General features: G+C 25.7%; 1 protein-coding gene across 3 annotated transcripts in view; it reads right to left on the bottom strand.

Moving 5' to 3' along the window:
* LOC127276575 (putative polypeptide N-acetylgalactosaminyltransferase 9) overlaps nucleotides 1–23,774 on the bottom strand; it is a 125,211-nt gene that overhangs the window by 70,462 nt on the left and 30,975 nt on the right. The window lies entirely within an intron of this gene.

Here is a 23,774-nt window from a genome sequence, read left to right as displayed (position 1 = left end):
TTTTATTTATTTATATTGAGAAACGAGTATCTTCCTACTGTTGTTGAATAATAAAGTGAAATCATTCTCGATGATCTCACCTAAAGAGTGCATTTGAAAATCATTATAGACATATATATCTTTTACATAAGAAGATAAGCTTTCCTTTTTGCAAAATTCAATTACGTAATGAAATATTTGTTATATATATATATATATATATATTTAGAAAGAAAATAAAAATAAGTAGTTATCACAATAAATAATGATGAGTAATTGAACTAGTTATTTATATAAAATTTTATTAAGTATAGAGAGAGAGAGAGAGACTAAAGAATATGTTATAATTATATATATTTATTTCTAAAGGTAAATCTTGAACTGATTTATACACATTTTCAGTGTTTCGGTTTACCTTAAGGTTTCTAGAATGCTATACCTATTATGTAATTATCTAGCATTGCCATGGTCGGCCATTCACATTGCAATGCAACCTACAATGCGTGAATGTATATATACTAAGACTTCAATTTATCTCGCAATTCATATATATATAAATGCTTCAGAAACTATATATATATATATGTCATACAAAGATGTTCTTCATTGAAATTGTTGCAATAATTAAATAGCAATTTAGTTTAAGGGGTACCATAATTTCCGGTCAATTAATTTTTTATCATTTCTCCTATTCTCTAAATTTTAATTATTGAGAATTCGTTTACTAATTCAATATTAGTAGAAAATTTTCACTAATTTTTAAGCAAAATATTACTATTTTATTTAGTAATATTTTTCTTACTAAAATTTTATAGTACATTGAGAAAAATATGCTATTGACACAGAAAATTATAAGGTATTAAAATAAGCTGCAACGCTCATTATTTTAATCCAATTTTGCTTATTTTAATACCAAAATGGATTAAAATAAGCAAAATTAGATTAAAATAATAAGCGTTGCAGCTTATTTTAATGCCTTTTAATTTTCTGTGGAATCAATAGTATTTCTGCCAATGGTATAAAAATTATTGATTCAAAAGCATATGCTATTAGAATCTATAAAATATTTTACAAATTTTATAGCATATGCTTTTTGAATCAATAATTTTTATACCTTTGGCAGAAATGCTATTGATTCAATAGCATATTTTTCTCAGTGTAGGATTCTGAATTATATTTTTTGAAAAAAAATTGATAATTTCTGTTAAAACCACTAAAATTATAAATTTTTGATTGAATGTCATTCTTATGTATGAACTTTATCAACATTAAGCTTATATGTATATGCTATCGTGCATAGCATGTGATACTGCGTCAATACAGGGGAAATTTAATCCGATTTCCGTTGTTGATAGGATAACAATTGATTGTTAGTAGCGTGTCACACTGACAACACACTAACATCGATATCGCTAATGTGACAAGTGTGTCGATCACCCAGCTTTATTCGAACTAAGGTCAATAGACCTTTAGAGTGGCCCCTACGAACTGGTTTTGCCAGAGAGGCCAAGATCTGGAACGTGGCCTTCATTCACTTCAAGAAAACAATTTAATGGGGTTATTACTGTAATTCGACAAAAGTTTTTCCATTTTTCATGAGAAATACTCACATGACAATTTAATTCAAATTTTTTACTAAATTTCATATGTAAGATACATGAGAAAAGGGACCTTACATTAAAAGAAAATTTTAAGTTATGTTTAGTAATAGTTTTACCTTGATAAAAAAAATTTCTTTTTTATAAGGTAAAATCAGAATTAGTTATCACAAATTTTTTTTTGTGTAAGTTCCCTTCTTAATGTTCCATTTCTGAATTATTTTTTGAATTTTGAATTTTAAAAAATGTGATTTTTTTCTAGAGATAAATGAGGTGAATTTATTCTTTAAATAAATTTTTTTTTATCACTCAGTTTAAGTTAAATTTACTCAACTTTAAACTAACAGACAATAGACAACATTTCATTATTTACCGCGCGTAAAATACTCTATACATAAAATGTAATTTAAATTCGTTGACCGTTCCAAATTCATATATAGCAAATGATACCATTTCCTTTTTGCATATACTCTCTTGCACAATCAACTTGGTTTTTATTTTTCATTGCATCAAAATTCTATTTTTGGTCTACCCGCACACTCAATTTTCCATTCGATATTCTACTTTTTTTATTCATCACTTTATATATATATATATTGCGTATTCTGTGCATCATAAATATTGATTTTACAAAGAAAAAAATAAACTAGTTTTTATAAAATAAAAAAAATTGTTTTTAATTGAAATTCTTTTTAATTTTTTTTTAAATTTAATTTACAATTGAAAATAAAAAAAAAAAAAGTAAAAAAGAATTTCATTAAAATATTCGGTTATTTGATTCAAATAATTGAACTTTAATTTAAGCAATAATTTCTGTATTTGAAATAAATAATAATTATTTGTTACAAGTAAATATTTATTTGATATATAAGTAACCAATTATTTGAATTAAATAAATTATTTTAATCAAGTGTAAAATTTTCAAGATCGAAAAGTTTATGTAAATATTTCACTATTCATTTTTGATTTTCAAGTCAACTGAATTGTTTTAGTACAAATGCTGTAAATCTCATATATGCTGTTTCGCGCTCCAGATGATAATGAATTATGCAAATGTAGGCGCTTGACATCCGGCAATGAATTTTGAAAATCGCTGTTATATGTTACTGGAGTAGAGAGAAAGAGAGAGTACAATATCGTCATTAAAAAACTAGTGATATATTGCAAAAAGCCGATTTCACAAATTAGCAATTATCTGTAAATTAAACTTTCTTTTTTATATATTTTACATATCTAACAATTAAACTTTCTTTTTTATATATTTTACATATCTAACAATCGTATATAAAAATTCTTTTTTTTTTAATTTTTTTTCTAAATTTTTAAACTTTCAACCTAAAAAAACATGCAGGTAAAAATTTACATTTTTATCAAGTTACTTCTTATCTTTCAACATTAAACCAGAATGTTCATGATTACACACAGAGAGGCTTATGTGAAATGGGGAAGTCGACTTTTCGCTAACAATCTGCAGAGCCCATTACATAATCCATCCAACGTTTCCCGAATGCTTCAAAAAGTTGGGAGCAAAATGCGGAAAGAAGATGAAAAAAGTTGTCTTTAAAGAATAAGAAAATGTGAAAAGAGAGTCGACAAAAGTAAGAACTACGGAATAGCAGTTAAGAAGTTTCTTTAGGGTTTCTTTCTTTCTTTCGTTTTCGTTTTCTTTTTTTTTTTTTTTTTTTTCATTATTTGAGGGAAGCTTTACCACTCCAAATGGTAATCCACTTAGGAGCTTTAACATTAAAATATGTTCCTTTCGATTTTATATATGTTATTAAGGAAGAGAAAAAGAGAAAGCAAATGTGAATTTTTCTTTTCTTTTTTGAATCAACATGTATTAAAAAAAAAAAAAAAACAGGCGTAAGGAATACGAAGTATGACCTTGAAAATTACAAAAGAAGTAAAGGAACAAGTCTAAGGAATTTAAACTTTCACAAGACACCCACGTGAAATGACCTTCGTTGCTTGACTCACGTGATATTATCATGCTAACATATATTCAAATTGAAAAGAGAATTTTACAGATGCAGTTATGCTTTTCAATATAGCAAATTTTTTCGAATAAAGAAATTATTTTTCGTAAGAAATTTGAGGTTATGTTGTAAAGCAATTTGTAAAAAAAAACCCCCAAGCTACTTTATAAGTAACATAAACTATTTTTTTCGTGTATAAAAAATTGCAAATTTCCATTGTGTCCAATTTAACTTTTTTTAAATATAATAAAAAAAACAGTTAATTATTATTGATTACTTTCGATTATTATATTTCAAAAATGAAAATATAAAAAATACCGACACAAAAATCTAACTTACCGACTGATGGTAAAAATAATTTTTAATGAAAATATAAAAAATTACCGATATAGAAATCTACCTTATCGACTGATGATAAAATAGTTGTTTTTTGAAAAATGAAAGTATAAAAAATTATCGATATAGAAATCTACTTTACCGACCGATGGTAAAACAGTTTTTTTCGACAAAGGACAATTTAAAAAAATTACCGATATAGAAATCTACCTTGCCGACCGATGGTAAAACAGATTTTTCAAAAAAAAAAAAAGAAGAAAATATGAAAAATTACCGACATAGAAATCTACCTTACCGACTGATGGTAAAAATTCCTAAGATTTTTAAAAATAAATTTACCATCAGATGATAAGGTAGATTTCTATGTCGGTAATTTTTTATATTTTCATTTTTCAAAATATCTGTTTTACCATCGGCCGGTAATATAGATTTCTATGTCGGTAATTTATTATATTTTCATTTTTCAAAATATCTGTTTTACCATCGACCGGTAAGGTATATTTCTATGTCGGTAATTTTTTATATTTTCATTTTTCAAAAAAACTGTTTTACCATCGGCCGGTAATATAGATTTCTATGTCGGTAATTTATTATATTTTCATTTTTCAAAAAATCTGTTTTACTATCAGTCGGTAATGTAGATTTCTATGTCGGTATTTTTTATATTTCCCAAATATCAGTTTTGCCATCAGTCGGTAAGGTAGATTTTTATGTCAGTGATTTGTTAAAAAATTCTTATTTTTTAAAACTTTTTACCATTTTATTAATATTTTAACAATATATGTATTATTATTTACGATAAATAATTATTTATTATCGATTTTCTTTTATTATCTATCAGTATCGATTATAATTGTTTATTCTCGACAATTATTGGTTATTAATGATAATAAATATTGATAATAATTGATTATTATCGACAATTATTGGTTATTAATTATAATTATTATTGATAATAATTCATTATTATCGATTAGTATCGATTATAATTGATTTTTATCGATTAGTATTGATAATAATTGATTATTATTGATAATAATTTATTATTATCGATTAGTATCGATTATAATTGATTATTATCGACAATTATTGGTTATTAATGATAATTATTGTCGATAATAATTCATTATTATCGATTAGTACCGATTATAATTGATTATTATCGATTAGTATTGTTTATAATCGATTAGTATCGATTATAATTAATTATTATCGATTAGTATCGATTATAATTGATTATTATCGATTATAATTGATTATTATCGATTAGTATCGATTATTATCGATTATAATTGATTATTATCTATTACTATTGTTTATTGTTGATTTTAATAATTTATTTTCGACTATTATTACACGGAAAGAAAGTTTGTAGCAATATTTGATATTATGGTGTTACTTTTTAGTATATTTGGTTACAATTGCGGAACATTTTGGCATGATAACGATTTTCGATACTATTTTTAAGAATGATTGAGATTAAAATAAGAATATTTAATATAGTTGGAAAGAAAATTTGATATAATATTTACGAAATCTGAAATCTTTTTATTGAAACACAAAAATGTCAAATTTTAATAAGCTCTTTATCAATTTTTCTAACCAAATATTTCAAATTTCGTAATTAGAATTGTATAAAATGATATAATTATTTCAGATTTTGATATATTTGATATGAAAATTGAAAAAGACATATCAAAGTTAACGAGATTCGACGAAATTTGCCGAAGTTGAACGTTCGGCATTGCCCGATCCTCACCGAGTGGTAACGAAGACTGACGAAGCTCTTTAGACAAGCCCCTTTTTACCATTATCTTGATACAGACCTGAATTTCTTTTATATAATTAATTTTGAATATTTTACAATAAATCAGTAAAAAAATTGTTCTTCAAAAAATAATAAAATATTTAATTATTTCCCAATAAATAATGATTTTTATTTATATTTTTAAACATGTTTTGATATAATTTCACCTTTCTCATAAGCGGTGAAAAATATGTCTGGTTAGTATATAAGAATGGTCACATCAGTTTTTCACATGTGCGTAAATTTGTATATGAAGCGTTATTCTGCGAATGTTATACGTATTATCGTTAGTATAGGTTAGGAATAAAAATAAGCCAATCGATGTAAAACATTGCGGTGTATGTGTGTGTGTGCATTTAAAAGTTCATATCCTCGTCTATCCTCGAGATGAGAAAGGGATAAAACTTTGGCGTAGAATCTGTTGGTGTTTCTGTCGTCATCTGTCACGACTGAACCACTTCGAATTTTTAGTATAGTTTTAACAAATTTCGAAATAATCTTTCCAAATTTTCATATAAATTTAGTAAATAACGAAGTGCGCGTCGGTTTAACTTATTTCTGGTTTTTCGTATAAATTTATCAATTTACGAAATAATAATTTCAATTTCTGGAATATATTTACTAAAAAGACTATTGTTAAAAATATACCGATTTTCGTTATCAAACCCAAATGTTCCGCGTTTGAAAAAGAGAATACTAAAATTTCCTATCAGATTTATCAAATATTGCTACTAAATTTCTTTCCGTGTATTTACTATCGATATATCGATAATCAATAAATCGCTAGTTTATTAAGAAAGTAAATTTTCTTCTCTCATTTCCACAGCAACATATAAATAACTTAATTTTCCTATTATTAAATGATCATTAGCGCTAAAGACAAATTCAAATATGCATAAATCAAAAAAAGTTAGACTGTGATGAGGATAATTTATGCGAGGGGCGCATGTTAAAAAGACATTTCTTAAAATTCTGAGGAAAAAGAAGAAGAAGAAGAAGAAGCTGTACTTTTTATTGGATTAGCTATACTGGTAGCTTTATGCGCGCATAGGGTCATCGAGCTTGCTGACAGAGGTGATTTGCAAGTGTGAGCTCACAATCGAGATAATCTCACTATACAGCGTGGCAGCTTAGCATGTCTTGGATAAGGAGAGCTTTTTCAACGTCGGCGAGTCAGCGCGTTCGATAGCGGCACGACTCGATGCAATGTCCTCCAAACGAACAAGAGAGAGAGAGAAAGAGAGAGAGATAGAGAGAAGGGGGGAAGGGAAAAAGAGGAAACGTTCTTCAAGGGAGGAAGAGAAGGGCAAAAGAACGAAGAGGAAAGAGAATTCGCGTCATTTTTCACATTTAAGAGGATCAGGTTGGTTATGACTGCGACGTAGCCACCGACTCGCGTCTTTTCCCTCTGGTACTTAAAAACCCCAGGATTAAAGTGTTCAGGAACGCCATTATGACCAATTTTTTTTTATCTCCTACAACGCGAACTGTAAGATGGGTGTGAGGAAATGTCAAAACTTTGGCACGAGCTTGATAAAGGAAGATTAAAAGGGACATAGAGTAGCCGAGCGCCTAACTTTTTGACATTTGCAGTTTAATTCTAATTTTACTGAATTTTTCTTTTTTTTCAAAACTTTTCTTGTAAGCGTCGTCTTGTTAAGAGAAAAAAAAAAAATTATAAACTAAAATTTATTCTTCTAGAAAATATCAAAAACTTTTGTCTTTTATAAATTTTAATAAATGAAAAATTTATTGACATTTTTTCATAAAATAGAATTAAAATATAATTTTATTAAAAAGTTCTATATATACTTTTTAAATTAATTCATTATAAAGATTAATTTCAGTTTAAAAACATATTTTTAACTATTTTCAGAAAGCTGTCTCTAAAATCATTAGTACCAATTTCTTTTCTAATGTTTCGGTTGCATATGTATGCAATATAAAATTAGAATATCAATAAGGTTCAAAGAACTTTAATTAATTGTAATTATTGATACATACGTGTTTTTTCATTTTTATTATTTTTGTTTGTATATTGTGTTTTTTTTTCTATTAAATTTTTTTTGTCATTTTTTTCCACAGGTTAAATTCAGAAAATATATATATACATTTCAATAACTGTTGGTAATTTAAAATTTTCAAGAAAGAAAATAAACGAACGAAAGTTATATAGTGAAAGGAGAAAAATAGAAAAAAAATAAAATAGAAAGAGAGAAAATCTTTTAGAAAATCTGGGCGAATGTATATATACAACCAAAGCTATGAGAACGAATTCAGACTTCATCGCAGTATATATTTCCAAAAGTTTCTTTGTCGATTTTCATGATAACTGGAAGAACCAACGAAAAATTTCTTCTCTCAGAAAAATATATCTGTATGTATATATATATATTTGTGAGTGACAAATTGTCGCTTTAAAAACTTTCTTTTATTCAAAATTCCCAGTATATTTTTTTTTAAATAAATATTTAATTTATTTAAAAAGAAATATTGTTGTCATAGAAAAATATTAGAAAATTTAATGTCTAATAAAAACTTTCTTAGTAAAAATATATAATATAGAAACGAGTCTAGGGGAAGTGCTCTAAAACTGCAAGTCAGTAGTATAGATCAACGGCTCGTCAGACGCAGAACGCGCCGCGAAGGCTCAAAAATGCTACTTGTCGACGAAAATTAAAATATTAGCGCTAATCCTTACTGGCGAGTCCTTTGAAGTAGTCTGGCGAATATGTCGACAAAAGGAATTATGTATGATTGTGCTGCACGTCACTAGCAGTACCCACCATTGCAGATAATATAGTAATAATTCATTTATATAGAAAAAAATTTTTTTTTTCAAATATATAATCTTCAGTTGATAGAGCAAAAAAAAAAATTCATTTTTAAAATTTAATTAAAAAAATTATCAAGAAAATATTTTCTCAATGTAATAATAATTGTTTTTCTAGGTTTTAATAATATTAAAAAGAAAATATCAATATAATAATAATAATAATAATAATAAAATTAATAATAGAAAAATAATAATTTATGGCAAAGACTATAAAACGGTAAAAAGTTTTATTTCTGCAAATTATTGATGAACGAGTCTCTTATTTTCTCTCTATAGAAAAATATATAATATACCTAGGCATCCTTCGAAGAGTCGTGAAAGACTTCTCTTTCGTTCTTTTATCATGACCCTTGCGAATGACCCTGATCTGATGCACATCCTCCTGCATGTATAACTATATAAACCACTCTAACCGGTTTTTGCTATATACATATATGTTTACAGAGAACCACTCAAGATGAAATAAATAAACGGATGTAAATTGAAATATATTTATCATGCTTTCTACAGTATCTGCATTTTTTGAAAAAGAAAAAAAGAAATCAAAATAAATTACCGAAGACTATATATATGTGTGGAAAGTTTAATTCAATTACATTCTTTTCTATAATAAAATAAATAATATATATATATTGTATCTCTAAATAAAATTTTCTAATTATTTATATAAATCAATGGAGAAAATAAAACATTGGTTTATCAGGAAAAAAAAATACATTCAATATAGTCGATGCTAAAAGTTAAATTATAGTGAAATGAAAAGAAATTTACTTGATTCAAATAAACGATTGCTTGATTATTTATCAAATAAAAAATTTTTATTAATTAAATAATTATAGTTTGTATCAAATAAATATTTCTTTGTACAAAATAAATATATGTATTTGTACCAAGTAAATATTTATTTGTATTAAATAATTATTTATTTGTACCAAATAAATATGTATTTGTACCAAATAAATATGTAATTGTACCAAATAAATATTTATTTGTATCACTGTAAAACGAAAGGTAATAATTTAATACCAACTTTAGGTACTAAATTGCCTTTTGGTTCTATTTTAATTACCTAAAATCGGTACTATTTTAGTACCTTCTTTTTACAGTGGCATTAAATAATTATATTATTTCAATTAATTAAATGTTATTTGTATTAAATACAGAAATTATTGGTCCAAATACAATTTATTTAATTCAAATAAAAATTATTTGGTTCAAGTAAAGTAAAAATTTTAAAAGCCATTAAAATATTAATAATAAAAAGATGTTTCTTTTGTTCGGGCTAATGGCTTTTTTATATTTATTTATTATTATTATTATTTTATATTGTATATTATTATTATTATTATTATTATTATTATTTTATTACTATTATTATTCTTTTTATATTTTTCAAAAAACTCTCGTAAAGAAAAGTAATGTTTTCGAATTTCTCAGGAATAAAAGAATTATAAGGATGTCACCTGTTCGACGCGCAGTATATTTCGCACTAAAAAGGACAGTGAAAAAATGGAATGAGGTTATGGGTCAAAAGCTACAAATGAAGTGTCTCTTCTTCTTAGTTCCATTCTTTGGCCTTGGAAGCTCGCCCGTAATCGTTCTCTCTCTCTCTCTCTCTCTTTCGACAATGTAAATTCACCATTGTGTATGTGTGTGTGGCTTTTGAAAAATGTCTACTCTGAACGAGAGCTGTTTTCATCGTTCTGTTCACACTGCTTTCCACTTTCACGTGAACGATCTCGCGTGTCCACCAACGACAGATCGGAAGTCTGGTACCTTTGTCCGCGTATTCCGGTGCGGTTAAAACGCAGGAACTCTTTTATCAACCGCGCAGGTGGAAAACAGTGTTAAAAAAAATAATGGTAGGAGGAGGAGGGGGGGGGTGAGAAAGGATTCCTCTTTCTTTCTTAATCTATTGTTCATATATGTATTTTATGTTTTATTAAAATAAAAAGAAATAATAAAATAATAATTGAAAAATTTTATATCCACTATTTTTTTTTTTTTTTTTATTATAACAATTATTCTAAATTAAAAATTGTGAAAAAAGATGTTTTATGATTCAATGAACTTGGAGAGTAGATTGAATAAATAAACCCTTGGTTGACGCGATAGAAGCGGTGAGAGAAGACTATATAATAAAGGCCACCAAAATATTACGTGATAAAAGTCTTCCCAAAGAGAATCTTGAGACTTTCTTAGGTGCGTGCCAAAAGGTGCCAATCTTAATTAACTCGGTACACCGGCTTTAGTCACCCCCTTTTCCTTTATCCCAGCACACAGCATTCACCCTTCTTACTTTCATCTAAATCCTTCTTATATCCCAGTACTTTTTTTTCACTCACTTTCCGCGCTAAGGCTAAGATTTACCCCAGCTCTTAAAGAGAGACTTTAACAATAAAAATCTGTTGAAAAGATCGTGTTTTAGTTTTATACTTTAACTGTATCCATAAAAAAATTATTTTAATAATAATAATAATAACAATTTTGAAAATAATAATAATCTCCTAACGAAGTATTTTTTTTTTTTAAATACCAAAAAGTGATTAATGTAAAAGAAACTAATTCTAAGGAAAATAGGTAGATAGGAACGGTCAAAAGGTTTTGGTATCATAGGGTCATGTTTTACGAGCTTTATCGCCACCCACCAGCATCAGAGGCATCTCTTCGTTCACGCCATAACTTTGCTGTCCACCTATGAGGACTCGTTGGTTATCTTCCACTTGCACATTACCCTCTCTGTACTCGTGAAAAGCGGGTTAACGGTTTTCATATACGAAGGGAAACTTAATCGAACAACGATTTTTATTAAACCACAACGCTCTCAACCTGTTATATAAGCGACATATTGCAAAATTTACATTTTAGGATATTTCACGATTATTTCAAATACTTCTGGATAATTCAGGATATTTCTAAATAATTCAAAATACTTTAAGATAATTCAGGATTTTTCAAAATACTTCAAGATTTTTCAAAATATTTCAAGATTTTTTAAAATACTTCAAGATAATTCCAAATACTTCAAGATAATTCAGGACTATTAAGATAATTCCAAATACTTCAAGATAATTTAAGATATTTTAAAATACCTCAAGATAATTCCAAATACTTCAAGATAATTCCAAATACTTCAAGATAATTCAGGATATTTCAGACAATTCCAAATACTTCAAGATAATTTAGGGTATTTCAAAATACCTCAAAATAATTCAGAACTATTCAGATAATTCCAAATATTTCAAGATAATTTAGGATATTTCAAAATACCTCAAGATAATTCCAAATACTTCAAGATAATTCAGGATATTTCAGACAATTCCAAATACTCCAAGATAATTTCAAATACTTCAAGATAATTTAGGATATTTCAAAATACTTCAAGATAATTTAGGATATTTCAAAATACCTCAAAATAATTCAGAACTATTCAGATAATTCCAAATATTTCAAGATAATTTAGGATATTTCAAAATACCTCAAGATAATTCCAAATACTTTAAGATAATTCAGGACTATTCAGATAATTCCAAATACTTCAAGATAATTCAGGGCTATTCAGATAATTCCAAATACTTCAAGATAATTCAGGACTATTCAGATATAATTCCAAATACTTCAAGATAATTCAGGACTATTCAGATAATTCCAAATACTTCAAGATAATTTAGGATATTTCAAAATACCTCAAAATAATTCCAAATACTTCAAGATAATTCAGGACTATTCAGATAATTCCAAATACTCCAAGATAATTTCAAATACTTCAAGATAATTTAGGATATTTTAAAATACCTCAAGATAATTCCAAATACTTCAAGATAATTCAGGACTATTCAGATAATTCCAAATACTTCAAGATAATTTAGGATATTTTAAAATACCTCAAAATAATTCCAAATACTTCAAGATAATTCAGGACTATTCAGATAATTCCAAATACTCCAAGATAATTTCAAATACTTCAAGATAATTCAGAATATTTCAGCTAATTCAAAATACTTCAAGATAATTTAGGATATTTTAAAATACCTCAAAATAATTCCAAATACTTCAAGATAATTCAGGACTATTCAGATAATTCCAAATACTCCAAGATAATTTCAAATACTTCAAGATGATTCAGAATATTTCAGCTAATTCAAAATATTTCAAGATAATTTAGGATATTTCAAAATACCTCAAGATAATTCCAAATACTTCAAGATAATTCAGGATATTTCAGACAATTCCAAATACTCCAAGATAATTTCAAATACTTCAAGATAATTTAGGATATTTCAAAATACTTCAAGATAATTTAGGATATTTCAAAATACCTCAAAATAATTCAGAACTATTCAGATAATTCCAAATATTTCAAGATAATTTAGGATATTTCAAAATACCTCAAGATAATTCCAAATACTTTAAGATAATTCAGGGCTATTCAGATAATTCCAAATACTTCAAGATAATTCAGGACTATTCAGATATAATTCCAAATACTTCAAGATAATTCAGGACTATTCAGATAATTCCAAATACTTCAAGATAATTTAGGATATTTCAAAATACCTCAAAATAATTCCAAATACTTCAAGATAATTCAGGACTATTCAGATAATTCCAAATACTCCAAGATAATTTCAAATACTTCAAGATAATTTAGGATATTTTAAAATACCTCAAGATAATTCCAAATACTTCAAGATAATTCAGGACTATTCAGATAATTCCAAATACTTCAAGATAATTTAGGATATTTTAAAATACCTCAAAATAATTCCAAATACTTCAAGATAATTCAGGACTATTCAGATAATTCCAAATACTCCAAGATAATTTCAAATACTTCAAGATAATTCAGAATATTTCAGCTAATTCAAAATACTTCAAGATAATTTAGGATATTTCAAAATACCTCAAAATAATTCCAAATACTTCAAGATAATTCAGGACTTTTCAGATAATTCCAAATACTTCAAGATAATTCAGGATATTTCAGATAATTCCAAATACTTCAAGATAATTTAGGATATTTCAAAATACCTCAAAATAATTCCAAATACTTCAAGATAATTTAGGACTATTCAGATAATTCCAAATGCTCCAAGATAATTTCAAATACTTCAAGATAATTTAGGATATTTTAAAATACCTCAAGATAATTCCAAATACTTCAAGATAATTCAGAATATTTCAGCTAATTCAAAATACTTCAAACACTTCAAATATTTCAAGATATTTCAGAATAACGCCTCAGAATATGTTTATACACCCAGAGAAAAGATATATTTGTCTTTCAGTGCCAAATAAATACTTAATTTGTTTCAAATAAATGTTATATTTAAGGTAAAAAAAAAAAATTTTATTTGCATTTAATAAAATTCTATTTGTTTCTAATTAATTTTTTTTTTTATAAAACAAATAAAAATTTATTATTCTCTGAAACAAATATATTTTTATTTACTACAAATAAAAAATTATTTTTTAACTGTTTATATTACTATTTTAAAAATTTTATTCTTGTATAATTAACCTATATATTATTTTACAAGGTTTTTACAATAATACTATTTATCTGGATAATAAAATTATTATCGCGCATTAAGGAAATCGATTACAATAAAATAAAGCAATTAGTATATAAAAATGTGTCGTCTTATTAACTTTGAAATATATATGTATATACTTTAAATTGAAACTATTTTAATTTCACTTTTCTGCTTTTATGGAAGCACTACTATTAATATTAAATTAATTTTCTTATCACGCGGCCCTAACATTAGATTACATATGCTCTTAACGAAGGTTTCCGGCGCGTACATACATGTATATATAGTGGATGGTCAGAATATAGTTAGTGATCCTTTCACCCTCCATATGTTGTGTATGTGTGTTACAATAATATCAAGACGTGAAACATTTCCCAGGGCTATTCAGCTCTTAACGTCGATGCAAACAAGCTCCTCTTGATGCTTCTCCGGAGAAAGCTAAGATTGAATTTTCTAACTTGTTATGACATCATCAAGTCAATTATATTACTGCGTGTAATTGAAGAAAGAAACATATTTTACTGAATCTAGGGAAATTCTCAATGATCATATAAAATCATATGTAAAGTACCATTTAGAAATATTTATTTTTAAACTGTATATTTATTTTTTGTATACAATGAAAAAAAATTTATTTGCCCACTTGGAAATATTCCCCTGGAGGTTCCAACGGAATTAGGTCTCTAAAAATTTTGAAAAAAATTAATCGGAATTCCGTCGGAATCCCATAGGAAATTCTTTGGAACTCCGATGGAATTCCGACGGAATTACGTTGGAAGTTCCGGCGGAATTCTGATAGAACCTCCAGGGGACACTTTCCGGGGAATCTTTCCAAGTGGGTGTTTTTAATAATCGACTGTTATATCAAATAAATATTTACTTAAACCAAATAAATATTTATAATTATTATTTGAGCCAATTAAATATGGAAAAAAATTTTCACCCAGAACAACAATAAGTTTCACTGGAACAGCGAAAGTTTTTGCTATTCTAGAGAAACATATCGCTGTTCCAGATAAACATTTTCAATGCTATTTGTTTCAAATACAGAAATTATTGGTCCAAATATAATTTATCGAATTCAAATAAAAAAATAATTTGATTCTAGTAAATATATTTATTTGATATATACAAGTACTCGATTTTATTTGAATCAAATAAATTTCTTTCTATACCAAAAATTGTCAAAGTTATAACAATACTGATACCATTACCGCAGCAGTACTGACACAATTTTCGATAGGGAAAATTCTTTTTCAATTGAAAAATTCGATTATTGTGAAAACTTTCATTTTATAGCAATATTTTTTTTTTCTTCTTATTTATAAATTCTTAAAGTCTTTACTTTCTAGATGGGTCAAGTATAGAGGTCATGTGCTTGAGGCGTGCGCGATTGCATTCTTCTGAATGATTCTTAAGGTCGGAAGATGAAAGTGAAGCGAAGCGGAGACTTTTTTTTATGGAAAGTGATCGTTAAAAATTATTATGTCTTGAAGGCGCGCTTATAATTTTTTTTTTTACTATCAGATATATATTTAGAAAAAAGTGAAGTCTGTCACAATAACCTTAATTATCTTACTATTAAGGTAAAATCTAAAATTATATAATTTTTAAATTCCTAAGATTTAGATATAATATTATAATATGAAATAATTACAATGAAGTAATATTGAATTTTTTTTGTGAATTAATAAATCTTTTTTTTTGGGGGGGGAAAAAAAGGGGGAGAAAGTTTATCAAACGGTGAATAATTATGTTATTTAAAAATTATTTTTTTATGGGAATATTACACGACTTGAAGATGACGAAACCACAAGTGAGTTAATTTTCTAAGTCTTCCTCTACAACTACTATATATAGTGACTTTTCGGTTATTTTGCGGTGGGTTTTAACATTTGTTGCCACAAGATTAGAGTAATTATATACTCATGAATAATAACTCCATTTTCTGTTTAATTTAGGCAAGACAAATATTCTTATTCTAATGAACAAGTTTCTTTTTTTTAAAAAGTAATAAAGACTAATTTTTCTGCCACTTTTCCGTTTCACAAAAAAAAAATTATTTGATTCAAATAATCGGTTTACTATTATCAAATATAAATAATTTTTAACTGAATTGAATAAACTTCATTTAAACAAATAATTTTTGTATTTAAAACAAATACCATTTAAATGACTCACAAATTATTTGGTTTTCAGTAAATATTTATTTAATTCGAATAAAATTTATATCTGGTTCAAATAAACATTTATTTGGTTCAAATAAAAATTATCTGGCTCAAGTAAATACCTATATTCGATTTAAATAAAAATTATCTGGTTCTAGTAAATATCTATTCGATTTAAATAAAAATTATCTGGTTCAAGTAAATACCTTTTCGATTCAAATAAAAATTATCTCTGGTTCAATTAAACATTTATTTGGTTCAAATAAAAATTATCTGGCTCAAGTAAATACCTATATTCGATTAAAATAAAAATTATCTGGTTCTAGTAAATATCTATTCGATTCAAATAAAAATTATCTGGTTCAAGTAAATATCTTTTCGATTCAAATAAAAATTATCTCTGGTTCAATTAAACATTTATTTAGTTCAAATAAAAATTATCTAGCTCAATTAAATACTTCTTTGATTCAAATAAAAATTATCTGCCTCAAGTAAATACCTATTCGATTTAAATAAAAATTATCTGGTTCTAGTAAATATCTATTCGATTCAAATAAAAATTATCTGATTCAAGTAAATACCTTTTCGATTCAAGTAAAAATTATCTCTGGTTCAAGTAAACATTTATTTAGTTCAAATAAAAATTATCTGGCTCAAATAAATACCTATTCGATTTAAATAAAAATTATCTGGTTCAAGTAAATACCTTTTCGATTCAAATAAAAATTATCTCTGGTTCAAGTAAACGTTTATTTGGTTCAAATAAAAATTATCTGGCTCAAGTAAATACTTCTTTGATTCAAATAAAAATTATCTGATTCAAGTAAATATTTATAAAATTCAAATAAAAATTATCTGGCCCAAGTAAATATTCATTTGATTCAAATAAATTTTGTCTTAAAGTGTATATTCGACTTTCGAAATGTCATTTCGTGTTTTAAAAGCACAATTCGAATCTAATGCTCTATCAATAATCGATTCTGAAACCAGAAAAAAGTGCAAAGACTTGTCTTTGGTATATGGTGTATATATATATGGAGAAGTCGAACGATTCGGGAAAAAAACGTCTCTTAATGGACTCTGTCTTCTAATCCGTCCTCAATCCAGCAACCTTAGAAAGAACGGGAGAAGGCGACGAGACGTTGGCAGCGATTGGCTGTCCCAGAACGTGACCAGTTTCCTTGAGCAGATGATTTTCAGAAGCGACGACGGAAGCCATCAGTAATTGCAGGAGAACTTTACTCTTGCGAAGTTTACTTTGGGTGCCTGCACTGATATGGAATTCGTACAGCACACGATATATAAAAAAAACGGAGACAGTAATAAAAAAAAAAAAAAAAAAAAACGAAACGAAAGTTTCGCGCGCTACGCGACAGGTTTCATTAAAAATGGAAATCTTCTACTGCAACCAAACTTAATTTAATCTTAAAACAGAAAACTAGTCTCATTTTAAATCCCCTTTGCAACAAACAGATTTCGAAAAAAATCGTAACGGAAATTTCAAATTTTTTTTTTTTGGTTAATTATTATTACAGAAGAGAAGAATTTAATTTGCAGGTGACTGTATTAGTCGTTCTTGTCAGATAAGAAAATGATAAACCTTCCTTGTTACGTATATGTTCACTGATAAATCAGCATTAATTAATTTCTAGGATTGCATTATCTCACTGTGCTACTTCGCGTGAAATTCACTATCTAACAGGGAGTTATATTTATTTATGGAATATAGAAAAGATTCTCGAAGGGAGATAAAAAAAAAAGACCTTCCTCACATTTTCATAACAATGAAAATATTTCGTAAATTATTAATTAGTAAATTATTACTAAATAATATATAGTTATTGAATAATAAATTATTAAATAATAAATAGTTATTAAATAATAAATTAATTATTAATTAATAAGAAATACTTCGGTATTTTAATTTTATGTCTCATTTTTCGTCTATTCAATCTACTATAAAAATTGAGCAAAAAAAAAATGGAATTTTTGTTTCTGAATATTTGCCCCCAAGAATCCTTAGAGAAGACGATTAAACGTTGACCTTTCGTTGACACACTTTCCCGATGCTGACAAGCATCGACCTCTTATATATGTATATATATATATATATATATATATACGGAGGCACAAACCGACCACATTGTACAGCCTACAACCTGAAGTGCATTGCAACTTCAAAGACATTCCCCCCCTGAAAAAAAAACCTTCGTCAGAAACACCTACCACGTAAAACGATGATGATGAGTTGACATAAATAAAATCATAAAAACGTCTTTTAAATGTTAATGAATGCATCATCCGAAAATGAAAAACGAATTGAAATTCCTTTTGAGAAAATAATTATAACCAAACAATTCTTTTTTTCCCTACTAAAAGAAAATAAAAATTAAGTTTCAATATTTCCAAAATTTTTTTTTTTTAATTTTTATAAATTCCAAAATTTGTTCTCTAGTAATAGAAGTGAATTTTAAAATTTTGTGTGACGATAATTTTGAATTGTATATATATATATATATATATATATATTATATTTATGGAGAAATATTCTTGAAAATGTTTTAAGTTCTTTGATCTGTCTTTACACATAACCGGTTTCGATCTTCAGACGCGTGATTTCCAATTGTGAAAGTCTAGCATTTTTTTTTTTCTTTCTTTTTGATGAAGATGAGCTCTGTTTATATTATAGGAAAGTCAAATCTCATTCGTGACTGACTACAAAATAAACGAAATCATATCAAGGAAGTGCGCTAAACAATTTTTCACTTTTTATAACAAAACAGTTTATATTTATCGAACTGACAAGGAAATCGATATCTTTGTTTCTTTTTTAAATTTCATTATAAATTTTTTTAAGTTTTTCATTTAAAAAAATATGTATTAATAAAAATATATATTATTAAAAATATATATTAATGAAAATATATATTATTAAAAATATATATTAATAAAAATATAAATTAATATAAATATATATATTATTAAAAATATATATTAATAAAAATATATACTAATAAAAATATATATCAATAAACAAATATATATTTAATAAAATATATTTTCGAAACTAAAATATGAAAACTTTCACTGCACAAACTACACTGATACCTGCAAAAGTTTCTCCAATTGTTTATAATGAACCCCGCAAAGGAATATAGGCTTAATTCTATTAAACACTATACTAGCGCAATAATTTTGCATCAATGTATAAGTTCACTGATTGTTAAGTGAGTGATTCAGCAATTTATTTTTCGCAACTAACAGCAAACAAGAATAATACTAATAAATTAATTAATCTAATTCACTGAAATCAGCGCTTAGTTTGCACAATCAAGCCGTAATTCTATTATATATAGTATGGATCTTAACAAACGCGGGCTTTATAGAAACGATTATTAAAATGAAAAAAGAAAAATAGTTCCCCAAAATTACATACAACACTTCAAAAAAAAAAAAAAAAAAAAACTGATTACAAATTAGTAAAATTTAACTAATTGCTAGTAGAAAAAATATTTTTATTCTACTAACAAATTAGTAAAATTTAACTAATTGCTAGTAGAAAAAATATTTTTATTTTACTAACAAATTAGTAAAATTTAACTAATTGAAAAAAAATTCAGTATCACCCCACTTGGAAAGATTCCCCGGAAAGTGCCCCATGGAGATTCCATCAGAATTCCGTCGGAATTTCATCGGAATGCCAAAAAAAATTCCGATGGGATTCCGACAGAATTCCGACGAAATTCCAACGGAAATCCGATTTTTTTTAATCTTTTGAGTCATACACTAAGATAATATTTCATAAAAAATAAATTTTTTTAGTAAAGTTTCTATTATATAAAAATTCTATTTTATAATAATAATTATTTTCTTAATGTAGGACTCTAAAAATTAAAAAAAGAATTAATCGGAATTCCATCGGAATCTCATTGGAAATTTTTTGGAACTCCGATGAAATTCCGACGGAATTCTTGTGGAATTTCCATTTTCCGGGGAAACTTTACAAGTGGGACTAATTTAAATAAGTTAAAATTTTCTAATTCAAAATATATTTTCGCACACTGCACAAATTGTACCTATTCCAATTTTTTTTGGAAATAAAATTTTCTATATAAATTGAACTCTTGTTTCATTCATTTTTCCTATGGGTAAACATAGTTAATTTATTGCATAAAGAAACAATAGAGTAAAATCTAGAAACGAGATAAACCAATTCCAGACTATAAGCTCCCCGATAAGAAAATGGCCAAACCCATATTACTGTATTTACTACTATATTGACATGGCAATCAGGTAAATGTATTGAAATTCCAGAACGAACTAACAGTGTGCTACAAAATCTGTAGTGATTCATTTAAAAGTACAAAAACAGTGGTAGTATTTTCTTTTTTTTTCTTTTTTTTCTTTTTTTTGTTGGAAATATGCCAACCGAAAATGCGGAACTTTTATCAATGTTCTCTTTTCTCTCTTCACATGATAGCAGAGATGGCAATGAGAAAAACACGAAAAAGAAAGTCAAGATTTAACTTACAAAATAGAAAGAGAAACGAATAATCGGATTAGAGTGTTACCTATATATATACTGAAGCGATATTGTCTGCGTTTATAATCTCGAAAATTAATTTTCTTTGAATATTATTAAATTTAATTAGAATTTTTAAATTCCACTTTATAAAATTAATACACAAAAAAAAATTATAATTTAAAAAAGGGAAAAATACATACAGAAAAAAATTTACAAATGGTAATTAAATTACCGCAAGTTTTCTTTTCTGATGATGTTCAGCGATAATCTCAATAACTCAATCTTGTTAATGGTTTTTTTAAAACCTTGACATCTTTATATTCTTTTTCCCTTTTTAAGTTGTAATCATTTCTCATTGTATTTCCATAGAATAAATAATTATAATATTTTTTCACAGAATCACAATTTTCTTTATAAAACAAAAGAATATAATTCATATAAAAAAGAACCTTGTACCAAATCAATTCCACTCGATTTAAAAATAAAGTTTTAAGGAAAATTATTAAATGAGATATTCGCGTCGTGATTTTCCTATAAAAGAGTTTGAGGAGCAAAAGGAGATTAAGAATTTCCCCAAGTGGATCAAAAACGATCCCGAAAGAGAATACCTGGCAATTCAGAATGCAAATATGAAATTCATTCCCTCGTAAAACATTTCATTTGCTCAGATTAAAACATTCTGAGATAAATTTATACTTACAGGTATATAATTATACTTATTTTACATATATATATATATATAAAACCCAGGCTAATTAAAAGTTTTTTCATGAAAAAAAAAATAAAAAAAATAAGAAACAAAAAAAAAAACTTATTTAAGAATTTTTAAAAAAATAAATTTATTATTTTTTGTCTAATCTTATATTCCTATCATCATCTTTAGGATAATATAATGTCGCGCCGAGTCAGCGACAAGTCGATTACAGTAGCTTATCATCCCCTCCATTTCCTATTATCTCATGCGGATGAAACTCCATCGTCCGCCCGGAGAGAGAAATGCCAAGATTTGTATCAAGATACCTACCGCATAAGCGGATTATTTATCACGGATTTTACTTGGGATTGAAGGCTGAAATTGTGTATAGTTGGCAACTTACTATAAGATAAATTTATGGATATCAGATTGGATATTAATTTTTTTTTTTTTTAATACCAAGTTATATTCAATTTTGTAAATAACAATTTTTCTAAACTGAAAAAAATTTATTTAATTCAAATAATCGACTATTATTAAATAAATATTTACCAAATAATTGATATAAATATATATTTGATAGTCAAGAAACTGATTATTTGAATAAAATAAATTTGTTTCTTTTGTACTAGTTTTCTTTCACATTTTTCTCGTTGGAGGATTTTTTTTTTTTCAAAGCATTTTTTCATATGAAACAAGAGGAGAAGCGGGCGAATCAGATATACACATAAGAATAATGACTGCTTGCAGTAAAGCGAGTCTTAGAGTGACATATCAAATAATCCAACGTCACTATACAGTCAGAAGTCGTTAAAAGTAAGATCGTAAACAACGACTTCAAAAGAATGAGATTACACATCATTCTTATATATGGCGAGTGAATTTTCGATATAATGTCATCATAGATATTTTTTTTAAAATTAATAAATCAATAATATTCGGGTTTTTTTTCCCCCAAAAAAATATGATTTCTATTATGAAATTGCAATGCTTTTATATATATATATATTAAATAAAAAGTTAAAGAGCCTCCACGATTATAGAAATTAAATGTCATTTAATGTTAAGAAAAAGTTTATATAATAATTGTGTGATAAAAAATTATATACAATTACTTTTTGTGCAATGTAAACATCAACACTATAAAATATTAATCATATACAATTATATGGTCACATAATTATAAATCATTAGGTATAATTTAAGGAATAATAAAAGACAATTGAAATTTTCATTTTAAATTATATACACGAATTGTCACATCAGCCAGAGAGTTAAAATTGTGCAATCAAAAAAGAATTTGAGAAATTTTTCAAATTAAATACTATAAATATATATATTCTTTTTCATTTTTTATAATATATAATAGTTTCAAACAATGCAACTTTCAAGTATATGTATAAGGTCAACCGTCTGCCATTTCGATCAATTTTTCACACTAATCTATTTCCCAATAGATTAGAAAACAGTGTATTTTTAATATTTTGATATTTATTTTATTATTTATTTATTTATTTATTATTTATATTTATTTATTATTTATTTCATACAAATAAATATTTATTTGTACCAAACAATAATTACTTGTACCAAATAAATATTTATTTGTATCAAAAAATAATTACTTGTACCAAATAAATATTTATTTGTATCAAATAATAATTATGTGTATCAAATAAATATTTATTTGCACCAAATAATAATTGTTTGTACCAAATAAATATTTATGTGATACAGGCATTATTAATATTATTATTATTATTATTATTATTATTATTAATATTATTATTATTATTAATATTATTATTATTATTGTAGATTATTATTATATTATATAATTAATTATTATTATTATTATTATTATTATTTATTTATTTATTAATAAATATTATTATTATTGAGTTAATTAAAACTTATTTCTCTTAAATACAGAAATAATTGGTTAAATAATTATTAAATTGAAATAAAAATTATTTGATTCAAGTTTAAAAAATTTTTAAATAAAATACAATTTTTTCTAACAGTGATGGATATCAAATGATTATTATGAGGAATATAAATAAATATAAACGAATTCAACCTTTTCGTTTAAATCTAAATTTGAGAGAATTCAAAAAGTTTGTTTTGTCAATTTTCCAAGGAACACTGTTCACTTTTTAGGTAAATGATATGAGTATATGAAGAAGAAAAACTCCCGAGGAAGAAATTTAAATAAAAGCAATAGTTGAGAGAGAAAGAGAAAAATTTCATTGTAAGAATTGTAGAAAAATTTTTCCTTCATACGCTAAAATTCCGTTTTTTTTTACTATTACAATTTT

The sequence above is a fragment of the Leptopilina boulardi genome, unplaced genomic scaffold, assembly GCF_019393585.1.
Source record: "Leptopilina boulardi isolate dan_hultmark-lab unplaced genomic scaffold, ZJU_Lbou_2.1 LbouV2_150, whole genome shotgun sequence".
Lineage (NCBI taxonomy): Eukaryota > Metazoa > Arthropoda > Insecta > Hymenoptera > Figitidae > Leptopilina > Leptopilina boulardi.
Note: the sequence above shows the minus strand (reverse complement) of the source record. Positions and strands in the feature narration are given on the sequence as shown.